The sequence below is a fragment of the Protopterus annectens genome, chromosome 11.part0 (assembly GCF_019279795.1).
Source record: "Protopterus annectens isolate FY-2018-M chromosome 11.part0, PAN1.0, whole genome shotgun sequence".
Lineage (NCBI taxonomy): Eukaryota > Metazoa > Chordata > Ceratodontiformes > Protopteridae > Protopterus > Protopterus annectens.
Window position 1 is genome coordinate 162,461,272 of NC_056745.1, and position 24,138 is coordinate 162,485,409.

At 42.0% G+C, this 24,138-nt stretch overlaps 1 protein-coding gene across 2 annotated transcripts in view; it reads left to right on the forward strand.

The window, feature by feature from the left end:
* Positions 1-24,138, forward strand: part of LOC122815235 (solute carrier family 45 member 3-like) — a 691,924-nt gene that overhangs the window by 329,544 nt on the left and 338,242 nt on the right. The gene's annotated exons all lie outside the window — the stretch shown is intronic.

Sequence of the window (24,138 nt, forward strand, 5' to 3'; positions counted from 1 at the left end):
TAACACCAAAACTTGAATCGTTGCAATATATAGGTAGCATACCTCTCAACTGTACAGATTTTTGCAGAATGTCCAGATTTTTGCCTCATATTTTTGGTCTGTTTTTCATAAAATATGTGATTTTCTGACAAATCACTGGGAATGAGGTCACTAAATAATATACATTTGTGTTTCAGACACCTTCAGAAAAATGCATTCTAAGATAAATTCTGTTCAAACAACTTTCATTTATAAGAGCAATATTTAAAATCTGTCCCTATTTTGGGCCTTTGTCCCCCCCATTCTGAAGCTTTTTCCAGTTTTTTTTGTGCTAAGAGGTTGAGTGGTATGATAGGTAGCAATGATAGATAGGCTGCGTAATTCTGTACCAGCTGCAGATGTTCAGGCTCTGATTGAGTATTTAACTGGGTAAGCCGACTGAACAAGCAGTTCCTTTTCAGGGGCACCCCAGGATCAATGTCTAACTTAGTGACTTGCTTAGTGTCTCAGGCAGGCAAATGGAAAGTTAGCCCACAAGAGGTACAAATATCTTAGACCTAGTACTTATGAATATAGGGGGATGCTGCTCCTTCCCGTGCATTAACTCCTTCCTGGTAAGGTCTGACAACAAAATGATCTCCTTTAGTATTAAAACTAACCCAGAACCCCCATCAAACTCCAAATCTGTTAAGAATGTTGCTAATGCCAATTACCTCAAACTAAGTGACAACTTATTAAACTTCCAAGCCCCACGGAATTCGGATGAAACTGAGACCTACTTTGAGCTGTACACAAAATCAGAGTACAACCACAGTCATAGCTGCATAGAGGAGGCAGTACCTGTCAGAGTCAAACCTATGGTTACTGGCAAAAATAAACCACCCTGGTTGACCCCTAGCATAAATAGGATATTCAACAAAAGGGAAAAAAATCCTCTCCAGAGCCAAGAAGGAACAGACGAATCAGTGAAGAAAGACACTCCCCAGTCTAAACAAACAAATTAGAGAGCTGGTGAAATCTGCCAAAGCAAACTGTGAGGCAAAAATAGCCTCCCATGTGAAAGATAACCTTGAGGCATTTTTTAAATTATAAATAGAAAAAACAGGAGGCCAACTCAGCTGACAACGTAAGGCAAAATGATAAAAAGCCAAAAATCAGTCAAAGGCAAAAAGCCAATGGTCACTAAGTTCCACCAACGATATCAAGGACAGCTTTTCAAACACCAGCGAAATGTTTTGTTTCCTTTAATGAATACAGGCAAGCGCTTTCACCATAAAAGGCTTCCTCAGACCATTAACAATAAAATAAAGGAAGGTCATATTTATAGAAAAAACTCATGACATCACTTCCTTAATTAATACAAGGTTCATTAAATAATTATTACTATACAAACATGGTATTAATTGTATCAAGCAGCTAAAATTTACATATTCAATATATAAAATGGATTTTAAACATCATATAAAAATATATACTTAATTATTTCCTAAGCTTTTTACCTTTTAAAATTGGTTTAATAGGGACCCTATCGTTCAAACCTGGTGGAGCATCTGCTCTCTACCTGATTATCCATTTTGTTTCATTTTGTTCTGTTTTATTCCATACATCACCCCTTCTAATAGATGGCAAAAACTTTTGAATCACCATAAATTTAAAACAATGATCTGTAGAGGTTTCAATTATATGTTTAGACAATGCATTCTTAATAGATTTTATTCTTATAAGTGCTCCCTCACTCTATCTCTCAAGCGTCTATCAGTTTTGCCCATGTAAAACGCAGGGCATGCACAGCAGGTTGCTAAATAAGCTATGTGCTTAGAATTACAGTTAGCTGAAGGGAGAAAATTATATTGTAGATTACTAACAGGATGTATAAAAAATCCTGAAGTATTAATATATGAACAAAAGTTACACCTCTGGCATGGTTTTGTAGGTTCATAATGATTCTTATCATGTGCACGTGATTCTATGCGTCCATAACTACAAAGTATCCTATGTAAATTAGTCCTATTTTTATATCTAAACTTTGGGACATCACCTATTATTTTATTAATTTCTGGGTCCACTCTCAGAATGTCCCAAAACTTCTTATACGCATCTCTAATGTCTCTAGCGTCCTGAGTGTAATACATACTAATCTGAGTTATTTCTGTCTCTTCATAGACTTTTGCAACACTTCCTTCTTCATAACTTTCTTTATCTGCAAAATATGGGGAAGCTGTACTTTTCCTTAACATATCCACTGTAACCATATTTTGTTCAATCTCCTCTAAAGTATACGCTCTTTCTAATAATTGTTTTTTCAACTTATCCGTCTCTTCTCTATACCCTTGATCTGTGGGATTCATTCTTGATGCCCTCATAGTCTGTCCTTTTATGATGTTCCTAAATATAAAATTTGGGTGCATACTCGATCTATGTAACAGAGAATTTCTGTAACAAGATTTCCTATGCACACCTGTATTGAGCAGGCCACAGGGTAATCTCTCTATATATACATCTAAATAAGAGATGTATTCTTCTGACGCTGACATAGTAAACTTTAAATAATGAGTTAACGAGTTTACTTGATGAAAAAATGTTTCTAATTCTGAAAATTCAGATCTCCAAATAAAGAACAAATCGTCTACAAAGCGGACGTAAAAACATACGTTCCGCTTATAACTATCTAAATTAAATAGTTGTTCAATTTCCCAATCGACCATGACAAGGTTGGCGTAGCTGTTGGCACAAGATGTGCCCATTGCTACGCCATCCTTTTGATGAAATATCTGGTTATCTAAGGTGAAAATATTGTAACTCAATACCACATTCATCAGTTCACAAATGGCATCAATTTCAGTTCTAGTCAAATTCTGGTGTCTTTTCAAGCACCTACAAACACTCTCAATTCCTTCCTTTTTTGGAATCTGAGTGAATAGTGACTGTACATCCATAGTTACCATCCAAAATTTATATGTTTCTGGTATATCTTTCATTACATCATACAACATGGTCAAAAATTGTTTCCTGTCTTTTAAGACATGTACATATTTATCTACAATTGGTTTCAATTTAGTCTCAAGATATAATGAAATTGGTTCGGTAACCCAACCTTGTCCCGCAACAATTGGTCTCATAGGTGGGTTACTCTGGTCTTTGTGTATTTTTGGTAACCCTTGAATACATGGTATTAGGGATTCATCGATTAAACAAAATCTATATAAATCATCACCTATCATACCTAAATCCTGGCTATTGTAAAGAAAGCTGGATACTTAATCAATAATTTCATCAACTCGTGCAGCATTAATCTTTTGATAACATTTTTTATCACTTAACATCTTATTCATGCTTAATATATACTGCTCAATATCCATTATAACAATAGGGCCGCCTTTATCTGCGGGCCTAATAGCTATACTAAAAATCTTCTCTAAGATTTTTCAAAGCTTTTCTCATTTCAGGACACAAGTTACCATACCATTTTCTGTCCCTATTATTTTTATTAATGTCATGCAGTTCTTGTTCAACAAGTTTAGAGTATGCTTCAATAAGTGGGTGCATGTTAGGAACATAAGTACTAGGTTTCCTACGTGTATTCACATATCTTGTATTACTGTTACCATAATCTAGCTTCAGTTGAAGATTTCTTACAAATAGTTTTAAATCTAATACAGAATCAGTGATATCACTCTTTACAGAGGGTATGAATGATAATCCTTTTTCTAATAATAAACTTTCATTTTTAGTCAAGACCTTTTTAGAAATATTCCAAATTAATGTGGTACTACTTTTTCCCACATTTTTTTTCAGCGTGGGTCCTGTAACCTCCTCCTATGTTAACCGCCTCTTCTGTCTCCCTCTGCTCATAGAGCGATCCCTCCCACCCTTCCGAATCTCGGAAATGGGGAAAGGGGCCATCTCTCTATTAACATTCATCCCATCTCTACTAAAAATTGGTGTTTTCTTTCTAACAACCTCACATTTATTACTGTTAACCTCTGAGATCTTAATATTCATGTCCGAACCCATATTTTCAGTTCTACCTGTTGTTAGAACTATATCTCCCAATTCAGTTATTATAGTTGCATCCTCCTGATGTATTTCAGCTGTAGTTACAATCACATTATTAACAGCATCATTAACAGCATCATTAATCACATTCTCAGATTCATTATTAATTGAAATATTATGGTTAACATTTCTTCTTACAGCATTTATACCAACAGAGTTCTTACTCTGTCTACAGCCATCATTCTCACTTATATTCCAAGTCTTTATCATTTTCGCTTGTATCTGGTTCTGGTTTATAAAATTATCCTTGGGCCAATTAAAGACTTGGCCCCTTTTAAAATCGATAGTGTCCCTTCTTATTTTACTTTGCTTCTGTTCAACCAGTTTTTTCTCAAATAAAAATACATTATCTAAAAGTTTATAAAAAATTTGTCCAAAATTTCTTTAGGAAATGTCTCATTAATATGTGCTTGTTGCTCACGAATCCTATTCCTAAGTTGGTTCTCCTCAACGGAGAAATAATCATTCATGAGCTGCATATATTGTACGCTGGTTTCAATATTTATTTGCTGCCACTTATATAACAGTTCGGGATGTGTCATACCTGTTGTCGGCATCTTTAGCACTCGTAGCCCTCTCGGAATAATTCTCCTCGCAATACACACCTCAAAATGTTGTCTTTGAAGCTGTAATCTTTTTAGCTTCATAATGTCAATTTCCATTTCTTGTAACAATAGTGACAAACCACTGCAACCAAACTCACTCGAATCTCCATCGGTCGACTGGTCCGTGACGTAATACGCCAATAACGGATTCTCCGACCCTTCTATGCATATTTCAAATCTCTTACTCTCTCTCTCTATTTCCGGTTTATATGGTAGTTCAACAGGAACATCAGCCATTGCGTCGGAGCAAAAGACAAATGTAATAAAAGCCAAAAGCAAAACAAATGCTCCGCACGCAAGCCTCCAGAAAATAGCCAGTATATAAATAGAAAAAACAGGAGGCCAACTCAGCTGACAACATAAGGCAAAATGATAAAAAGCCAAAAATCAGTCAAAGGCAAAAAGCCAATGGTCACTAAGTTCCACCAACAATATCAAGGACAGCTTTTCAAACACCAGCGAAATGTTTTATTTCCTTTAATGAATACAGGCAAGTGCTTTCCCCATAAAAGGCTTCCTCAGTCCATTAACAATAAAATAAAGGAAGGTCATATTTATAGAAAAAACTCATGACATCACTTCCTTAATTAATACAAGGTTCATTAAATAATTATTACTATACAAACATGGTATCAATCGCATCAAGAAGCTAAAATTTACATATTCAGTATATAAAATGGATTTTAAACATCATGTAAAAATATATACTTAATTATTTCCTAAGCTTTTTACCTTTTAAAATTGGTTTAATAGGGACCCTATCGTTCAAACCTGGTAGAGCATTCTGTTTTACTCCATACATCACCCCTTCTAATAGATGGCAGAAACTTTTGAATCACCATAAATTTAAAACAATGATCTGTAGAGGTTTCAATTATATGTTTAGACAATGCATTCTTAATAGATTTTATTCTTATATTATGTAAGTGCTCCCTCACTCTATCTCTCAAGCGTCTATCAGTTTTGCCCATGTAAAACGCAGGGCATGCACAGCAGGTTGCTAAATAAGCTACGTGCTTAGAATTACAGTTAGCTGAAGGGAGAAAATTATATTGTAGATTACTAACAGGATGTATAAAAAATCCTGAGGTATTAATATATGAGCAAAAGTTACACCTCTGGCATGGTTTTGTAGGTTCATAATGATTCTTGTCATGTGCACGTGATTCTATGCGTCCCTAACTACAAAGTATCCTATGTAAATTAGTCCTATTTTTATATCTAAACTTTGGGACATCACCTATTATTTTATTAATTTCTTGGCCCACTCTCAGAATGTCCCAAAGCTTCTTATACGCATCTCTAATGTCTCTAGTGTCCTGAGTGTAATACATACTAATCTGAGTTATTTCTGTCTCTTCATAAACTTTTGCAACACTTCCTTCTTCATAACTTTCTTTATCTGCAAAATATGGGGAAGCTGTACTTTTCCTTAACATATCCACTGTAACCATATTTTGTTCAATCTCCTCTAAAGTATACGCTCTTTCTAATAATTGTTTTTTCAACTTATCCATGTCTTCTCTATACCCTTGATCTGTGGGATTCATTCTTGATGCCCTCATAGCCTGTCATCAAGTAAACTCTTTAACTCATTATTTAAAGTTTACTGTGTCAGCGTCAGAAGAATACATCTCTTATTTAGATGTATATGTAACAAGATTACCCTATGCACACCTGCTCAATACAGGCCACAGGGTGCATATGAATCTCTCTACATATACATCTAAATAAGAGATGTATTCTTCTGACGCTGACATAGTAAACTTTAAATAATGAGTTAAAGAGTTTACTTGATGACAGGCTATGAGGGCATCAAGAATGAATTCCACAGATCAAGGGTATAGAGAAGAGATAGATAAGTTGAGAAAACAATTATTAGAAAGAGCGTATACTTTAGAGGAGATTGAACAAAATATGGTTACAGTGGATATGTTAAGGAAAAGTACAGCTTCCCCATATTTTGCAGATAAAGTTATGAAGAAGGAAGTGTTGCAAAAGTTTATGAAGAGACAGAAATAACTCAGATTAGTATGTATTACACTCAGGACACTAGAGACATTAGAGATGCGTATAAGAAGCTTTGGGACATTCTGAGAGTGGGCCAAGAAATTAATAAAATAATAGGTGATGTCCCAAAGTTTAGATATAAAAATAGGACTAATTTACATAGGATACTTTGTAGTTAGGGACGCATAGAATCGCGTGCACATGACAAGAATCATTATGAACCTACAAAACCATGCCAGAGGTGTAACTTTTGCTCATATATTAATACCTCAGGATTTTTTATACATCCTGTTAGTAATCTACAATATAGTTTTCTCCCTTCAGCTAACTGTAATTCTAAGCACGTAGCTTATTTAGCAACCTGCTGTGCATGCCCTGCGTTTTACATGGGCAAAACTGATAGACGCTTGAGAGATAGAGTGAGGGAGCACTTACATAATATAAGAATAAAATCTATTAAGAATGCATTGTCTAAACATATAATTGAAACCTCTACAGATCATTGTTTTAAATTTATGGTGATTCAAAAGTTTTTGCCATCTGTTAGTAGGGGTGATGTATGGAATAAAACGGAACAAAATGAAACAAAATGGATAATCAGGTTGAGAGCAGATGCTCCACCAGGTTTGAACGATAGGGTCCCTATTAAACCAATTTTAAAAGGTAAAAAGCTTAGGAAATAATTAAGTATATATTTTTATATGATGTTTAAAATCCATTTTATATATTGAATATGTAAATTTTAGCTGCTTGATGCAATTAATACCATGTTTATTTAGTAATAATTATTTAATGAACCTTGTATTAATTAAGAAAGTGATGTCATGAGTTTTTTCTATAAATATGACCTTCCTTTATTTTATTGTTAATGGCCTGAGGAAGCCTTTTATGGTGAAAGCGCTTGCCTGTATTCATTAAAGGAAATAAAACATTTTGCTGGTGTTTGAAAAGCTGTCCTTGATATCGTTGGTGGAACTTAGTGACCATTGGCTTTTTGCCTTTGACTGATTTTTGGCTTTTTATCATTTTGCCTTATGTTGTCAGCTGAGTTGGCCTCCTGTTTTTTCTATTTATATACTTTCTATTTTCTGGAGGCTTGCGTGCAGAGCATTTGTTTTGCTTTTGATTTTTTAAATTATGTTCATTACCTCACGGGAAACGCTCAGCAATGTGCCGAGTTAATCATGAATGGCAACACTTACACCCAGCCTGAAACTGTAGCAAACCTGCTGGCCAACAAGCTCAGTTCAAACTTCTCCCTCCGTTACCTCCCACACAAAGAAATACCTGCAACCATCCCCCTAATGGTCATTATGAGGGAACAGGTCCTTACTGCGCTTGCTAAAGCCAAAAACACAGCATGTATGGGGATGCAACAACATTCCAGGATGCTTTTTAAGTAGCTTATAACAGAATCTATTGGGGCCACTAGAAACTCTCTTTAACCACAGCCTCCATACAGGCTTTGTCCCAGAGGAATGGAGGATGACAGCAGCCGTCCCTCTGCATAAGCGGAGCCCATCAACTCACCCAGGGAACTACAGATCCATAAGCTTGACCAGTCTTTTCTGCAAGCCCATGAAGAGAATTGTCATGGACCTGATCAATAACGTCATAGAAACCCTCCAAAAATTGGACCAGACCCAATTTGGCTTTGTCAAAGGAAGGTCTTGCCTGCTCAGTCCGGTGGACTTCTTCGAGAAAGTCACCAGGACCATGGATGAGGGTAAAGTGGTACACACTGCTTAACTAGACCTGGCCAAAGCTTTCAACACAATCCCCCACTCCGGGACCATAGATAAACTTACTGAGTTGGGGATAAACCCCTACCCTATATCATTTGATGGATAGCCAACTGGCTCACTGACAGGGCACGTCTGGATAGGTGAATCCACTTCCGATAAGAAATCTTTTACTAGCAGTTTCCCACAGGGCTCAGTGTTGGGACCACTCCTGTTTGGCCTTCACTTCAGAGAAGTATATAGCAATGTTGTGTTTCTCTGGCTCACCAACTTCGCTGATGAGTGTAAGCTGGTAGTAATCACTGAATCCCCAAATAATGTTGACATCCTACAAACAGGCCTAAAAGTGACAAATTTATTTTTTGTTTGCAGTTTATTGACTGGGGAAGTCCATTGGGGCAAAAAGAGCCCTTTTTCAGTGGAGGCCCAGGGAGAAAAGTTCCACTTACAATAGTGAATAAAATAATACAAACTAAGAAAAATATTACATGATTTAAAGTAACAGAGACAGATTGACAAAGTAATAATAGTAACAAAGAATTTTGTGGTATGCAAATAAATAAATAAATAGTAACCTAAACTTTGACCACCAGGTAGCTACGGTAGTGAGGAAATCCTTCTGTGTGGTTTATAAGTAAAGGCATGGCATCACGATCAAAGGAAGTCATAATGCCCTTGTACTTGACTCCCATCAGGCCCATAATTGGGTACAGTGCTCCTTTCTACATGTACCTTAACTGGGCACTTACACCAGTTGAAGTGGCCCCGAAGGTTTCTTAAAAAAAAATACAAAGCATAAGACAAACTAAAGACCCTATCCCTTTACTCCGTCTTGTATCGTTTACTAAGAGGGAACTTATGCCTGATCTACAGGGCATTGTCTGATCCAGTCCTGATGAAAATGTTACATATTCACAATACAAATTGTAGAAAGGTAACGTGTTCCATGGACCTGAACCTTATTTATGACTCTAACAGAACTTAGCTGGAGAGACAGATTTGTATCTCATGGGCTGCCTTGTTTATGCAATAAACTTGCCATCTTTGTAAAACAAAGCTTGTCCCTCACTCTCTTCATATAGAATTTGGATAAATGGATGGGAACCGTAAATTTACTCCTGGGGTACTGCCTGTGTCCATTATGGACAGCGGCAATCTGTAAAATGAATCGGGGCTCCAAAACCCAAAGACCACTACCCTGGTACTATCCCGATACTACACCATTCTGTATCTGCAGAATTAAGATATAATATTGTCATATCCGGGTATTATTGGCTAGGCTTGTAAAGGCTGTTGTGCCATTAACCTAGTAATCACCTGTGAACCTATGTAGTTATTAAACACGTGACTGCTGCAGGTCTATCTCTAGCAGTACATAGTCTTAAACCTCTGCACCAACTGCCAGAAGGAAGCCCATGGAAAAAGGGAATTCACCTGGAAGAGGCCAAAGAGTGTATGGCCAAAGAGAATTACTCAAGTTGGAAGTAGGTAGTTGATTCAGATTATATTTCTCAAATGGTCACAGGCAATCCAGTACTTGCGTATTATCGCAACCAGAATTTTGCAATAGTTACTGTTGCTTCCTGATGCTTACATGTAAGTGTTTAAGGTGTGACAGTGTCAGAGAAAGGGTTCTCTTTCACAATGAATGTGCTCTTAGGCAGGGTGTTCAGTAACAAATAAACTGAATGCTGTTGTTTCGGTATGCACTTTGCCGCCGGCATGTCATGTCGCTGGCAGTAAAGTGCATACAGACTTCAACTGTCAGGGCTGCTGTCTGACTTACTGCAATTGCTGACTACTTTTCCCCACATAAAAAGGCACAGACACAGGAGTAATGGTTTTGCTCCACTTTTAGTTTTTAACAATTTAATTTGTTAACAATGGCTCAGGTTCAAATGAAAAACCTGCTATATTCCACTAACGACAGGAAGAAGCGCATCATCAGACGGAAACACTTTTTCCGTACTGCTCTTACTGTGTGTACTCGGGAACCCGCAATCACCTATCAACATCATCCACCCTGCATTTTTACAAGCATTACTGTATGTCATTTTCCCATTGCGAAGGTTAATGTTAAGTTGTCTATCTCGCCTTCATTCTTGCTGGATGGGTTCGGAGCCGATCCTCGGCTCCGACTCGGCCAGTACTAAAGCTTGAGAGCTAATTCCACCAGCTCGAGGCTCCCCTATATCCCACAATGCTAGGCGGTAACTACGCAGATCTTGTTTGCCGCTTAGCTGACGAGGTGCTTTTCTACCGGCTCTGGCAGGTTAGTGGAAAATTATTTCTATTTTCACAAATCTTTAGACCCCTATTACTTACCTTAGTATAACTTTAGTTTTAATTCTTTTTTTCCTTGGATCGACACCTCTTCTGCCCATAATCCCTTCCTTTATTCCCCTTTAACTTTAGGCCTTAGGCCCCTTCCCCTCCCTCTCCTAGTCCTTTAGTGTGACTGGAAATTAATATTTTCTTAAAGGCCTGTGTGTGTGTGTGTGTGTGTGTGTGTGTGTGTGTGTGTGTGTGTGTGTGTGTGTGTGTGTGTGTGTGTGTGTATTTTCTTACTTAGGCCTTTAGTATGTCTAAGGACTCTAAGGTCTCAGGCTTCAAGAAGTGTGAGTCGTGCTGTCAGAAAATGTCTCTGACAGACGGTCACACTTCTTGTGTGTATTGCCTGGGACCTTTGCACCTGCAGGACTCATCTGCTGTGTGCCATGGTTTCAGCCCTAGAGTCCTGCAGGAATGCAAAAATAAATTGATTTTGTGTGGCTTATTAAAGCCTGAAGGCCCCCCGACCCAGTCTGTGTCGGGGAAGCCTTCTAAGACTTCCAGACAGTCGGCTCCGGCTTCAGAGCTGTCCTCTGGAGGCATCAAAACTGTTTCGACATCGGATCCGACTGGAGCCGATGTTTCCAAGCCTCATACTGTTACCTCGGCTCTGGCCGGAGCCGAGGCTAATAAGACTCGGTTGGCTTCGATACTCTTATCGGAGCAACCTTCGAGGAAGAGGTCTAGGTCCCCCTCCATCGGCTCCGTTCACTCGGCACCAGGATACCCTCTTCTTTCGGAACGGAGCCATAGATCGCATTCCTCATGGTCTTCCAGGCTATCTGACCACGATTTGCAAAGGGTAGTGAGTAGACTTCTCAAGTCCGAGGCACTGGCCCAAATGCTGCATAGCCCGACTCAACAGTCAGCGGCTATTTCTGTCCCTTAATGAATGTGTTCCTCCTCTGACTCCTTTGAGCTCGGAGCCGGGGCTCATCGGAGCCATGACTGTCGGCACGTCGGATCCGATACCTTCCCTTTCGGCTCCGTCGTCTGCTCCGATCCCTTCTTTGGAGGGATCTCGGCACCGAGCTTCCCTCGTCGGCTCTGAGGGGGCTAGTGGCATCGGACCCTTGTCCGACCCCACTCTCCCTCTCGGGGCTTCGGCGCTGGTGAGTTCGGCTCCGACATCGGCCTCGGAGCCGTCCCTGTCAGTGCTGGGGGGGTCCTTGTCTCTTCGGAGCGGAGACCTCCGGCCTTGCCGGATAGGGGTGCCTTCGAGGTCATGCGGAGCGTGCTAGAACCAGTGTCTGCCCCACAGTCGGCTCCGTCAGCCCCTCCATCTTCAGTGCCTGCGGTGATTTCTACCCACCCCCTTGCATCAGACCGCAGAGAGCCAACTCCTCATGTTTCCCCATTGGGAATTTCCTCCTCTTCCGAGGCGTCTCCTGACCCGGTAGGAGAACCCCCTAGGAAGAGGCAGTGCAAGAGGAAGCACATTGACTCCCCTGAGTCTATCACCTCTGACACTGACTTAACCCTTCAGCGGATGAGTCAGTGTACCTTGAGGCGTTCGGCTCTCGCCCTTCTACCTTCTGGGTGTCCCCTCCCTTTGACTCACTTATGGAAGTGGTGGCAAGGAAGGCCTGGACGGCTCCTGATTCAGTGGAACCCACCCCGAGGAGGCCATCAAAGTTTAATACTGCCCCTAAAGATAAAGATTTTTTATCTAAAGGTGTCCCCGTTGATGCCATGGTGGTGGCCGCGGCCACTAAGAAAGAGTTAGCCGATCCTTCGGTACCTGTCCATCCTCCTAATAAGGAATCTAGGACCATGGACAGGTACGGTAAGCGGATGTTCTCATCAGCGACCTTTTCAATGCGGTCGCTGAACTACTTATGTCACTTCCCTCGTCTCCAGAGAGATTTACTCAAGGATATGAGTGAAGCGATAAAGGATCCAACAGCTGAGGGGTTCCAAGACAGAATGAACTCCCAGCTGGCAACTCTGAACTCCATCGTTAACTCCTCCATGCGGCTTATCTCATATGCTGCGGATGGGGCGAGTAGAGCCGCAGGCACAGGCGTTGCCTTATGACGTCACGCCTGGATGTGGCTGTGCAACTTTGCGGAACCTTTCAAGGCGTCCTTCACCAATTCCCCCTTTGATGGATCATCCTTGTTTGGTCCTCAGGTGAAGGATACATTGACTAGGTGCGAGGTGGAAGGTAAGACTCTCTCTGCCGTGGGAGTCCGTTTTTCTACCCCTTCTAGGCCTTATCCCAAAGGTCAGAGGGGAGGAAAAATGTGGTTCCGCAAACAAACTCAGGGAGTGTCATCTGACGCACAAGGTCGATTCCCCTCTAGAGGCAGAGGGGGGAATAACAATAGACGCCGCCCTAGAGGCAGAGGAGATCCGCAAAACCAGGGTAGCAGAGAAACTTTCTCTGATAAACTCTTTCAGCATCCCTGAGGAGCTGCCCGGCTGTCCACCTTCGGAGGCAGTCGGGGGAAGATTATCCCTGTACCCAAAAGCCTGGCTTTCCCTTACACAAGACAAATTGGGTATAGTCGATCATATCCGAGGGTTACAAAAGTCCCCTTATTCACATCCCATCCCAACACAAAGGGTCCCTTCCAGACGTTCCACCCAGTCTAAGGGAATAAGCAGCACTAGAAATTTCAAAGCTGCTATCAAAAAGAGCTATCCAATCAGTCCCAGCAGACCAACAAGGATCCGGAATCTACTCCAAATTCTTTTTGGTACCAAAAAAAACAGGGGACTGGAGACCCATTCTGGATCTCAGCAACTTAAGTATGTCAGAAAAACAAAATTCCGGATGGTCACACTACAGTCCATTCTACCCTTCTTGGGTCAGGACAATTGGATGTGCTCGATAGATCTTCAGGACGCGTACTACAATATCAAGATGAACAGACGCTCCAGGAGATTTCTCCGCTTCAGGCTGGGAGCCAGTCACTACCAGTTCAGAGCCCTGCCCTTTGGTCTCACTACAGCCCCCTGAGTGTTTACCAAATGCATGGCAGTGGTCGCGGCTCACTTGAGACGTCAAGGATTCCAGGTGTTTCCATATTTAGACGACTGGCTCCTTACTGCCACCACCAGACATCAACTTCTTATATCCAGAGACTTCACTATCCAAACTTGCCAAGCTCTAGGCATTTCAATAAATTTCGAAAAATCTGCCTTGTCGCCTTGTCAATCTATTACCTTTATAGGCGCCACATTAAACACACTCAATCTTTCAGCCAGACTTACAGAGCAAAGAGTGTCAGACATCCGCAAGCAAGTTTTCCTTCTCTTGCAGTGCAACAAAGTCAAAGCCAGACTAGTTTTGAAGGTATTACCCCCTTCTCCCCTTAGCTCACTTCCACATGAGGATCCTCCAATGGATGCTGTTTACACAATGGTCCTTCCAACAGCTCCCGATGTCCCACACCATATTGATAACTCAATCATGCAAGAATCAACTGTCTTGGTGGATCACATCACCTCAGGTTCTCCAAGGAAGACCCTTCACTCATCCCCCCCAGTCGCCACGTTGACAACAGACACCTCCCTGATCGGGTGGGGGGGGGGCATTATCAGGGCAGGACAGTCCAGGGCACGTGGCAACCTTTCGAGTGCCACTTGCACATAAATGTCTTAGAGATGAGAGCAGTGCTTTTAGCGTTGCAAGCCCTTCACGACTCTCTTCCCACAGGGACTATTGCAATTCAGACGGACAACATGTCCGTAGTGTGGTACATCAACAAACAAGGCAGAACCAGATCATACCCCTAATGTCGAGAGGCACTCAGACTTTGGCAATGGGCGATCTCTTCTCAGCGTTTTCTGGTAGCAACGCACATTCCCAGGAAGTCCAATGTGATTGCAGACAAGTTGAGCAGGGCAATTCTCATGCCCCACGAGTGGTCTCTGAAGAAATCAGTACTGGAAGAAGTATTCCTAAGATGGGGCCAGCCTTGCTGCGATCTTTTTGCTACTCCCCAAAACAGCAAGTGTCACGACTTCTTCACTCTCTTCCCGTTACCAGGCCATCCCACCAGAGACGCTCTAGTCCACGATTGGCCCCGGGGACTTCTGTATGCTTTTCCCCCTTTTCCACTGATAACTCAACTGATTCAGAAAGCCATCTCCTTGAGAGTGACAATGATCCTCATTGCCCCTTACTGGCCTCGACAGATATAGTTTCCGTTTCTTCATCATTACCTTTTGGAGCAGCCTTGGCATCTGGACCCAGTGCCAGATCTCTTGACCCACCAATCGGGCCAGCTGCACCAATCTCTTCATTCTCTCAACCTCGCAGCGTGGTTTCTCCGATTCCGACCTTAGCCAGGCTTCCCTTAATATCTCGCTCGGTCAGAGATATCTTGATAGCCTCTCATAAATCTTCTACCCGGAAGATTTATAATAGCAAATGGAAACGCTTCTCCTTTTGGGCAACATCAAAAAATATAGATCCCTTCACTGCACCTATCCAGTCTATTCTAGACTTTCTAGCAGAACTCTTTCATTTAGGCTCTTCTTCATCTACCATTAGAGTTCAACTGGCTGCTATATCTAATTATCATGTAGCTGTCTCGGAGTCCAGCATCATGGCTCACAAGCTCTGCAAAGCCTTTTTAAGGGGCGTTTTTCTTCTCAAACCTCCAATCAAAGATCCCCCGCCTCAATGGGACTTGAACTTGGTTCTGGCATCCTTAATCCTTCAACCTTTCAAACCAGCGGCTTCATGTTCTCTGAAGTTGCTTTCATGGAAGACACTTTTTCTGGTAGCCATAACTTCAGCGAGAAGGGTATCTGAACTCCATGCTCTGTGTAGTCGTCCTCCTTACTTAGTGTTTCACAAAGATAGGGTATCCCTCCATACTAATCCATCCTTTTTACCTAAGGTTTCCTCTCAAACAAACCTAAACCAAATGATTGATCTCCCCGTCTTTTTCCCTAACTATTCCAACAGGTCGGAACAAAAGCTACATTTTCTGGATGTTCACTGCCAACTTAGATATTATTTAGACAGGACTAAACAATTCAGGAAATCTGATCAGCTTTTTCTATGCGGAAGGGAAATTGGGCCTTCCAGTTACTAAAGTATCCCTTTCAAGATGGCTCACCTCTACAATTACCTACATCTATGAGATCAGACATCAAAAACTACCTTCAAGACCTAGAGCTCATTCAACTAGGGCATTAGCTACATCCGTAGCTTTTCAGGATAGGCTGCCAATAGATTCCATTTGTGCAGCAGCCACCTGGGCTTCTCCTCATACCTTCATTTCACATTACAAATTGGACATGGTCTCCAGAAACCGTGCCAACTTTGGTTCCACTGTTCTCAAGAGTCTGTTCTGATAGGCCACCCAGGATAAGGTGCTAGGGACACGGTCCCATCCAGCAAGAATGAAGGCGAGATGGACAACTTAACATTAAGAAGTTATGTACTTACCAAAACGTTCCATGTTAGTTGTCTTCTTCTCGCCTTCTTTCTTGCGTCCCACCCTCTTTCCCCCAAGCCTTGACATACCGATAGGAATTCATTTTGTGATCTTCCTCTGGAAGTTGTCATTCCCACACGTTCTACCACCTCTATTTCCCCTTTTGTTAGGTCTAGGATACCTTACACTCAGGTTTATATAGAGGTGGGTTGCCCTTCTCCATACTATGGAGACTAGAATTGCTTGGTCTAGCTATCAAACGAGATCTGAGTAGTTACCGCCTAGCATTGTGGGATATAGGGGAGCCTCGAGCCAGTGGAATTAGCTCTCGAGCTTTAGTATTGGCCGAGTCGGAGCCGATCCAGCAAAAAAGAAGGCGAGAAGAAGACAACTAACATGGAACGTTATGTTAGGTACATAACTTCTTATTATGCAGTATGATAACAGTTTTTTAAGAAAGGATTACTTTACGACCCAAAAAATTCCTGTGTGTGTTTTCCATGTTTAAGGGCTTTGTTCCTAACAGTTCAAAAATTCCATTCATCAGTAAGACAGTATGGGTGACAATTCCAGCCTGCATCTGTAATGCACGCAAAAAAGGGAAGAGTATTTCTGAATGTTTTTCTGTCCCTCAAGGTAATCCACAGGTTTTTCAACAGCCAAAAGGAGTCTGCACAACACTTGTGTTTCATGCGCTCATCTGTTTTCAACTAAGCAAAATTCGCAACCGCAAACATCTGGTTGTGATAATACGTAAGTACCGGCAATCCATATCACAGCTAATGTCCGGTCTCATATTCAGTAAATTATTGAGGACATCTCAGATATATTCTACCTTACTTACTAAGTTATGCCTGCCATGTACCAGTTGTTTTGTTTTATTTGGCAACTATTGAAGGTTATCTTACACACAAATGAAATTATTTTAAACTCCTCCTAATTTTTTCATTGTATTATTTATTTTAACCATCTAGAAAAGGGGTTACCTAAATACTGCCAAAGCCCTGTCACTATATCAGTATCCTCCAGGCTACTAAGAGGCATACAAGGCATCCTCCAAACCATTACTGATGGATTTGCTGAAATACTCAGTCTAGCGATCTAAACCTCTTCTGTAACATCAACATAGTGGTTTAGAGGGACAGGTATCTCGAGAGAATACCGCTGCTATGGAACAGACTTCCCATCCACATAAAGCAAAGTTCATCCTTGTCCATATTCAAGCACAATATTGATCTGTGGATGGGAAACAGAACATTTAACCCAGGATTGTCCCCTGTCCTACTAATGGACAGAGGGAACTCCTAAATGCTTTAGTTCATGCATGGGCAGCCTCAAACTATCTATGGGTTATTCTCATTAGGGTTAATATATAATTTTCACCTATGGGGAGGACAAAGCCAATCTCTTACCAAATATGGGAAGTTGGCTATGCTAAAAATGGCCAACTAGGGCAGCTAGTCTAGTATGTACCTATAAAAAATTTTGTTAATTGATTGATCTCCACCCCATGGTGCAGACAGAAATGTAATGCATGGCATGAACTTCTTTGCCGTGTATGTCCTTAATCTTTTTTTTTTGGTCTCTTTGAATCTCATGTTTACCTGTCCAACAGTGACCCATGTCAATGATGAGTCTACCAGCCATCCTCCTATCCCCCCCCCCAGTCTTACTCTGATATTGCTGTGGACAGTTTTGGATCCTCAGGGCATCTTGGGGGACTCATCTCATCTGTGCTTCTGTTTTTGTTCAATGCCCTACCCACTTCCTCCCCCCCAACACCCCCCCCCCAATGTTTGTATGTTTGTATCCGAGGGCAACTCCTCTCTTTGGAGAATATCTCCTGTTAGGTAGCATATCTAGGGTTGGCTGGGACTTGGGGCTTTATCCCTTTAAGTCACCAAATTGGTTGCATGTCCTTAATCTTGATCACTTCAGGTAGTTATGGCTCTATAATTTCGCTGGACAGAAAAACGCATGGGAAAATGCGTACACAGTAATGACTAGACATTCTATTATTAATATCAGAACCATAAGATGATATATGTTTTTCGAAAGTCACAATACATTTCTTTGTGTAAAGTGTTATTTAATACCATTTACTTTCAGAGTGCACTGTGTAGCTGCTGCGGTGGTGCAGCGGTTAGCGTTGTCGCTTCACAGCAAGAGGTTCTCCCGTTCGATTCTCTGTTGGAGCACCTTCTGTGTGGAGTCTCCATGTCCTCCCCACGGTCGATTGACATTAAAGACATCCAGGTAGGTGCGAGCGTGAATGGGCACGCCTTCGTTGACGGTTGCGCGTCGATCTGGCAACTCGGCACCGTAAAATCCACTGCCAATCATGAGTGGACTGGAGTTCCGCTGTGGCGACCCCTAACCGGGAAAAGCCAAAAGACTTACTACTTTCAGAGTGCACTGTGGCAGGGCTAGCCACCCAGTTGTGTGAACCTAGGATGTAGATGACTGTCACTGTTGAAGTGATCCCTCTACCCCATGTGCAAAAATGGTAAAATGGGGTTGTGGATGGATGGAGGGAGAGCCGAGGGCTAGTCTTTTACAAAAAAAAAAAAACACTCTTTTTGTTGTGTAGATGTTCTTCGTTTTCCATTGCTGCAGTCCTGACTATTGGGTATAGTCCGCGTCCCGTCGGCCCGAATACCAGAGTATAAGGCTGACGTCGGTCAGGCGCGTCAGGGTACTAATGCGCATGACGTCATATCCTCAGTCTTTTGCCGCATGGTCCGATGCAGAAGCAGTTTTGCGAGTGCAGGTTGGCGTTCTGAAATATTTCGAAACCGGAGTTTCAGACGAAACAGAGTTGGCTAAGTACCCGTTGGGGAACATTTTGGTTTTTCTTGCCTCAGTATTTTACGGATGTCAGAAAAAGTGAATAACTGTATTTCTTGTGGGAAACAGATACCTCATAGGGATTACCATACCTTGTGTATACCTTGTTTAGGGCCTGAGCACGGCGTTGTTGGTTGCGCTCTTGTGCTAGGTTTAACAAACGCACTATTAAGAGGAGGTTAGACTGTGCCAGGTTAGTGTTTGGGAAGCGTTGCAATTATAAAATGCCGTCGGATGCTCCAAGAAGCGCAAGGACAAAGCAGTGAAGCCTAGGGTTGATGAACCGGCAGTCCCGGACGTCGGTTCTTTAGAAGACTCAGTGGAGCCAGAGGTTTTGCCAGGAGTTTCCATGGAGTCCCAGGCAGAAACTTTACTATTACAGGATGTGCCTTCTCAGGAGGTAGGCCAGGCTGAGGGGGCTTCTCAGGTGACTGTTCTTCCCTCTCTTCCCAAGGTTGTTAGAGCCTCTCCTTCTGTTGCCAAAACTTCTTTGAGGGGTAGGCCTAGTTCAGCTTCAGTGGGGGCTTCTCCTAGCATTTGGGTTCTGTACCTAAGAAACATATGCTTAAAATGGCAGAAGATTTGATTACTATGATTAGAGGTTCTATGCCCCGCCTGATAAGAGGCCTAGGGTGGAACGAGTTTGATAGTTTTGAACAGTGTTCAGAGGCTTCAGAATCTTCTGTGGAAGATATGCAGGAGTATCCTACTTATTCTGATTCGGATGTGGATGATTCCACTCCTACAGCTTCTCCGCCTGAGGATTTCTCATTTTCAGAGACTCTGCATTCCATGAGGGAGCACTTTAAATGGGAAGGCCAGGATTACTCTGATTCAGGAAAAGGCTTAGGGAATTCTTGTTTTACCCCAGCATAGGCCTTTAGCTATTCCTCCTGTGTTGAATGTGGTGGAAGATGTTTTTGCAGAGGCTTCCCTGAACCCTGACTCTTTGCCTCCTGCTCCTGTTAAGCCTGATAGGTATTATAGGGTGCCCGAAGCTCATAAATATTTGTTTAAGAGTCCTAGGGCGGACCCAGAAACAATTTCTCAAGGGCCTAAAGGTGTTAAGGCTTCTGTGGTTAAAAATCCTGTTCCGACTGATAAAGAGGCAAGGGCTTTGGATAGGTGGGGAAAGAAAGTGTATACTTCTTCCACTCTAGCCATGAGAGCATTGAATTGTCAGTTTCACATGCTAAAATATCAGAATTATCTCCTTTCACAATTGAAATCTAAGGTGGATGCTTTGGCAGAAGGTATTGAGTGTAAAGAGTTGCTGGATTTGGTTCATGTGTCTGAACAAGTGGGTAAGCATTCTTTGCAATGTGGTTTTGATGCTGTACAGGCCTCCTCGAGGGTGGCTGCTACCAGTTCTGTTCTTAGGCATGCCTGGTTGAAGGATCAGAATTTAGCTGAGCATGTTAAGGCAAGGATTTTGGATGCTCCTTTACAGTCTGATGTGTTGTTTGGATCGCCTGTGGAAGCAGTTTTAAAGAAAATGGAGGACAAAGCTAAGTCTATGCAAACTGTTAAAGATTTTTGCAGGTGCAGCCACCAAAGTTTAGTAGAAATTGGCCTGCTAAGGGGTGGACATATCCTGCTTATGATTCCCAGTCTAGGGGTAGGTCTAGACGTGGTAGGGGCAGGGCTCAAGGTTCTTTTAGGCCTAGTACTAGGAGATCACCTGCTCAGACTTCTGGTGAGGGCAGGGGTCAGTCCTTTCATAAACAGACCCAATGACCTGTCTTTTCAGCTGCCAGCAGATTCCCGTCTGGCAGCTCCTTTGGGAGGAAGACTGTCTCTTTTCAAAGAAAATTGGGATTTAATTACTCAAGACAAATGGGTGTTGGATATCATTCACCACGGTTACAGATTTTATTTCCATACAATGCCCCCTTTCAAAGGCATGCCAGACGTTCCTCCTCCACAAAGAAAAGAGGCTCACAAGCAAGTTTCTCAGTTACTTCAGATAGGGGCCATTCAGCCAGTCCCTGTATCAGAAAGGGGCCTAGGATTTTATTCTCGCCTGTTCCTTGTACCAAAGAAGGGGAACACGTGGAGACCAATTTTGGATTTATCTCTCCTCAACACGTTTTGGACATTCCCAAGTTCAAGATGTTGACGTTACAACAGCTTTTACCTCTGCTGGGCAAAGATCACTGGATGGTAACTTTAGATCTCAAGGAAGCTTACCTTCATGTGCCTATAAGGCTAAGTTGCAGGAAGTATCTGCGGTTTCGAGCTGGAAATTTTCATTATCAGTTCTCTGCATTGCCCTTTGGCTTATCTACTGCGCCCAGAGTATTCACAAAGGTTCTGGCTCCAGTGATAGCTTACTTCAGGCTTCAAGGAATTCAAATCTATCCTTACTTGGACGACTGCCTGATTCTGGCTCAAGAAAAGGAAGACCTTCTACAGCATCTGGAATATGTTATAGCAGTGCTAAGATGCCTAGGGTATTCTGTGAACGAAATAAAGTCCAGTCTAGTACCCTCTCAAGACATGTGCTTTCTGGGTGTGAGACTGAATACAGCAGCCCAGATGGCCTTTTTAACCCCGGACAAACAAAAGAGTCTGTCACTTTACTTCCATCAACTATCTCATCAGTCCGTGCTGACTGCAAGGACAGTCCTTCAAGCATTAGGGTTCATGGCATCTTGTATTCTGGTGCTTCCCAATGCCAAACTGCATATGAGGAAGCTACAATGGTATCTCAAAATGTATGGACACAGCACTGCCAGGATTTGGACACTGTCATTCAAATAATACCTTGCCTTGAAAAGAATTCTTGTGGTGGGCTCAGGAATGTCACCTAAACAAGGGACTCTCTGTGACCCGGCCAGAGGCAAGTCAGATCTTAACGACAGATGCCTCGGACATTGCTTGGGGAGCTCATCTAAATGGAAAGTGGATACAAGACAAGTGGCCTGCCAGACTACAGCATCTACATATCAACATGAAGGAGATGTTAGCAGTCCAGTTTGCATTAATGGCTTTCAAGGAGTTACTTCTTCCAGGGCAGGTGTTGATTCTAACAGACAACACAACTGTCATGTGGTACATCAACAAGCAAGGGGAACACATTCTTATCCTCTATGCAGGCAAGCAATGATTTTATGGGAGACTGCTAAGCTTGCAACTGACTCTTCAGGCAAGGTTTCTGCCAGGAGCACAGAACTCCTTAGCAGATGTGTTAAGCAGACAAATCATGGATCCCCAGTGGAAACTGGATCTTCATGTATTTCAGAAACTGACAGTGTCATGGGGAACTCCAGACATAGATCTGTTCGCTTCTCCACTAAACCACCAGCTGCCAAAGTATTGCACAAAGGGGTTTCATCACACAGCTTGGAAAGTGGATGCTCTGTCTTTCAGTTGGAAAAACCTTCATGTGTATGCCTTTCCACCTCTGCCTCTTCTTCCAAAGGTACTATTAAAGGTCAGACAAGACAGGCCAAGGATGATTTTGTTAGCTCCAGATTGGCCTCGCAACACTGGTACCCACTACGGAGTCTGGTACAGAAGCCTCCATGGCCTTTACCTCTGATTCCTCATCTGTTATCTCAGAAGGACGGTCATCTGCTCAATGTCAAGCTTCATTCTCTTCATCTAACAGCCTGGCATATTCTGTGTTGAAACACAGCAGGTCTCAACTTCCTCAACAAGTTTTTTAAATGTGATTATGGAAGCTAGAAGACCTAGTACACGGAGAGTGTCATGAGAAAAATGGAAGAGATTTTTATTTTGGAGTACAGCAAAGAATTTGGAGATTTCTGAGCCTAATTTGAGTGTGGCTCTTCAATATCTTGCTGAGTTATTGGACAAAGGTTTGTCCTTCTCTTCCATTAAGATTCATGCTGCAGCAATTTCAGCTCACTATGATTGTGACCCACCTTTGTTTTCATCCTTTGTTCAAGCAGTTTCTTAGAGGGGCAAAGAATATAAGACCCGAGCTCCTACTCCTGCTTGGGATCTCAATTTTGTGTTGGAAAACTTACTCTACAACCTTTTGAGCCTGCAGCTACTGCTGAATTGAAATACTTGTCATGGAAGACTGCTTTTCTGTTGGCTATTACTTCTGCAAGAAGGGTGTCTGAGTTGCAGGCCCTTATGGCAGTAGAGCCCTTTTGATTTTCCATAAGGATAGGGTATCATTACATACTAATCCTTCCTTTATGCCTAAGGTGGTTTCTAGTGTGGCTTTAAACCAAACTATTCATTTGCCTACGTTTTATGCAGACCCTCAAAATAAAGGGGAAAAGATTTTGCACACTTTAGATGTACACAGGCAATTGAGTTATTATTTAAGCAGGACTAAGGATTTTAGGCAGTCCCAGCAGTTGTTTGTTTCTTTTGCTTTGAGTTCACAGGGCAAGCCTGTGTCGAAACAAACTATTTCTAGGTGGATTGGCTTTTGCATTGCATTTTGTTATTCCCATCATGGCAAGGAGATTCCAGCTGGGATTAGGCCTCATTCCACTAGGGCTACTGCCACTTCAACAGCATTTCTAAGGGGGGTGGCAACTAAGGATATTTTGGAAGCAGCTACTTGGAGTTCAGTGCATACTTTCTCTAAGCATTATCACCTTCCTATCTACTCTAAGTCTAGGGCTGGTTTTGCCACAGCTGTTTTACAAGGCATGTTGTCAGCTCCTACTTCTTTATGATTTGCCAGCCTCCCTTACCTCTGCTTTGGGATTCTACCCAATAGTCAGGACTGCAGCAATGGAAAACGAAGAACATAGTACAGTTTTGTACCTACCATAAATGTAGATGTTCGAGGATTCCATTGCTGCAGTCCAATCCCTCCTTCCCTCTGTGTTTAGGGGTGGTTGTGTAGGTGAGTTTACATATATATATTTTTGTATATATTGTTGTATATATTGTACATGTTTTTGGTGCAGGTATTTTGGGACTTGTCTTTTTAGGGTCTTCTGACATCTGGGGCAAGAAAAGACTGAGGATATGACGTCGGTCATGCACATTAGTACCCTGACGTACTGACGTCAGTCTAATGCGCCCTGACCCTCTGGTATTCGGGCCGACGGACTATACCCAATAGTCAGGACTGCAGCAATGGAATCCTCGAACATCTACATTTATGGTAGGTACAAAACTGTACTTTTTATTAAAATGCATTCTTTAGATACAGGCAGTTCATCTTTCATGGTA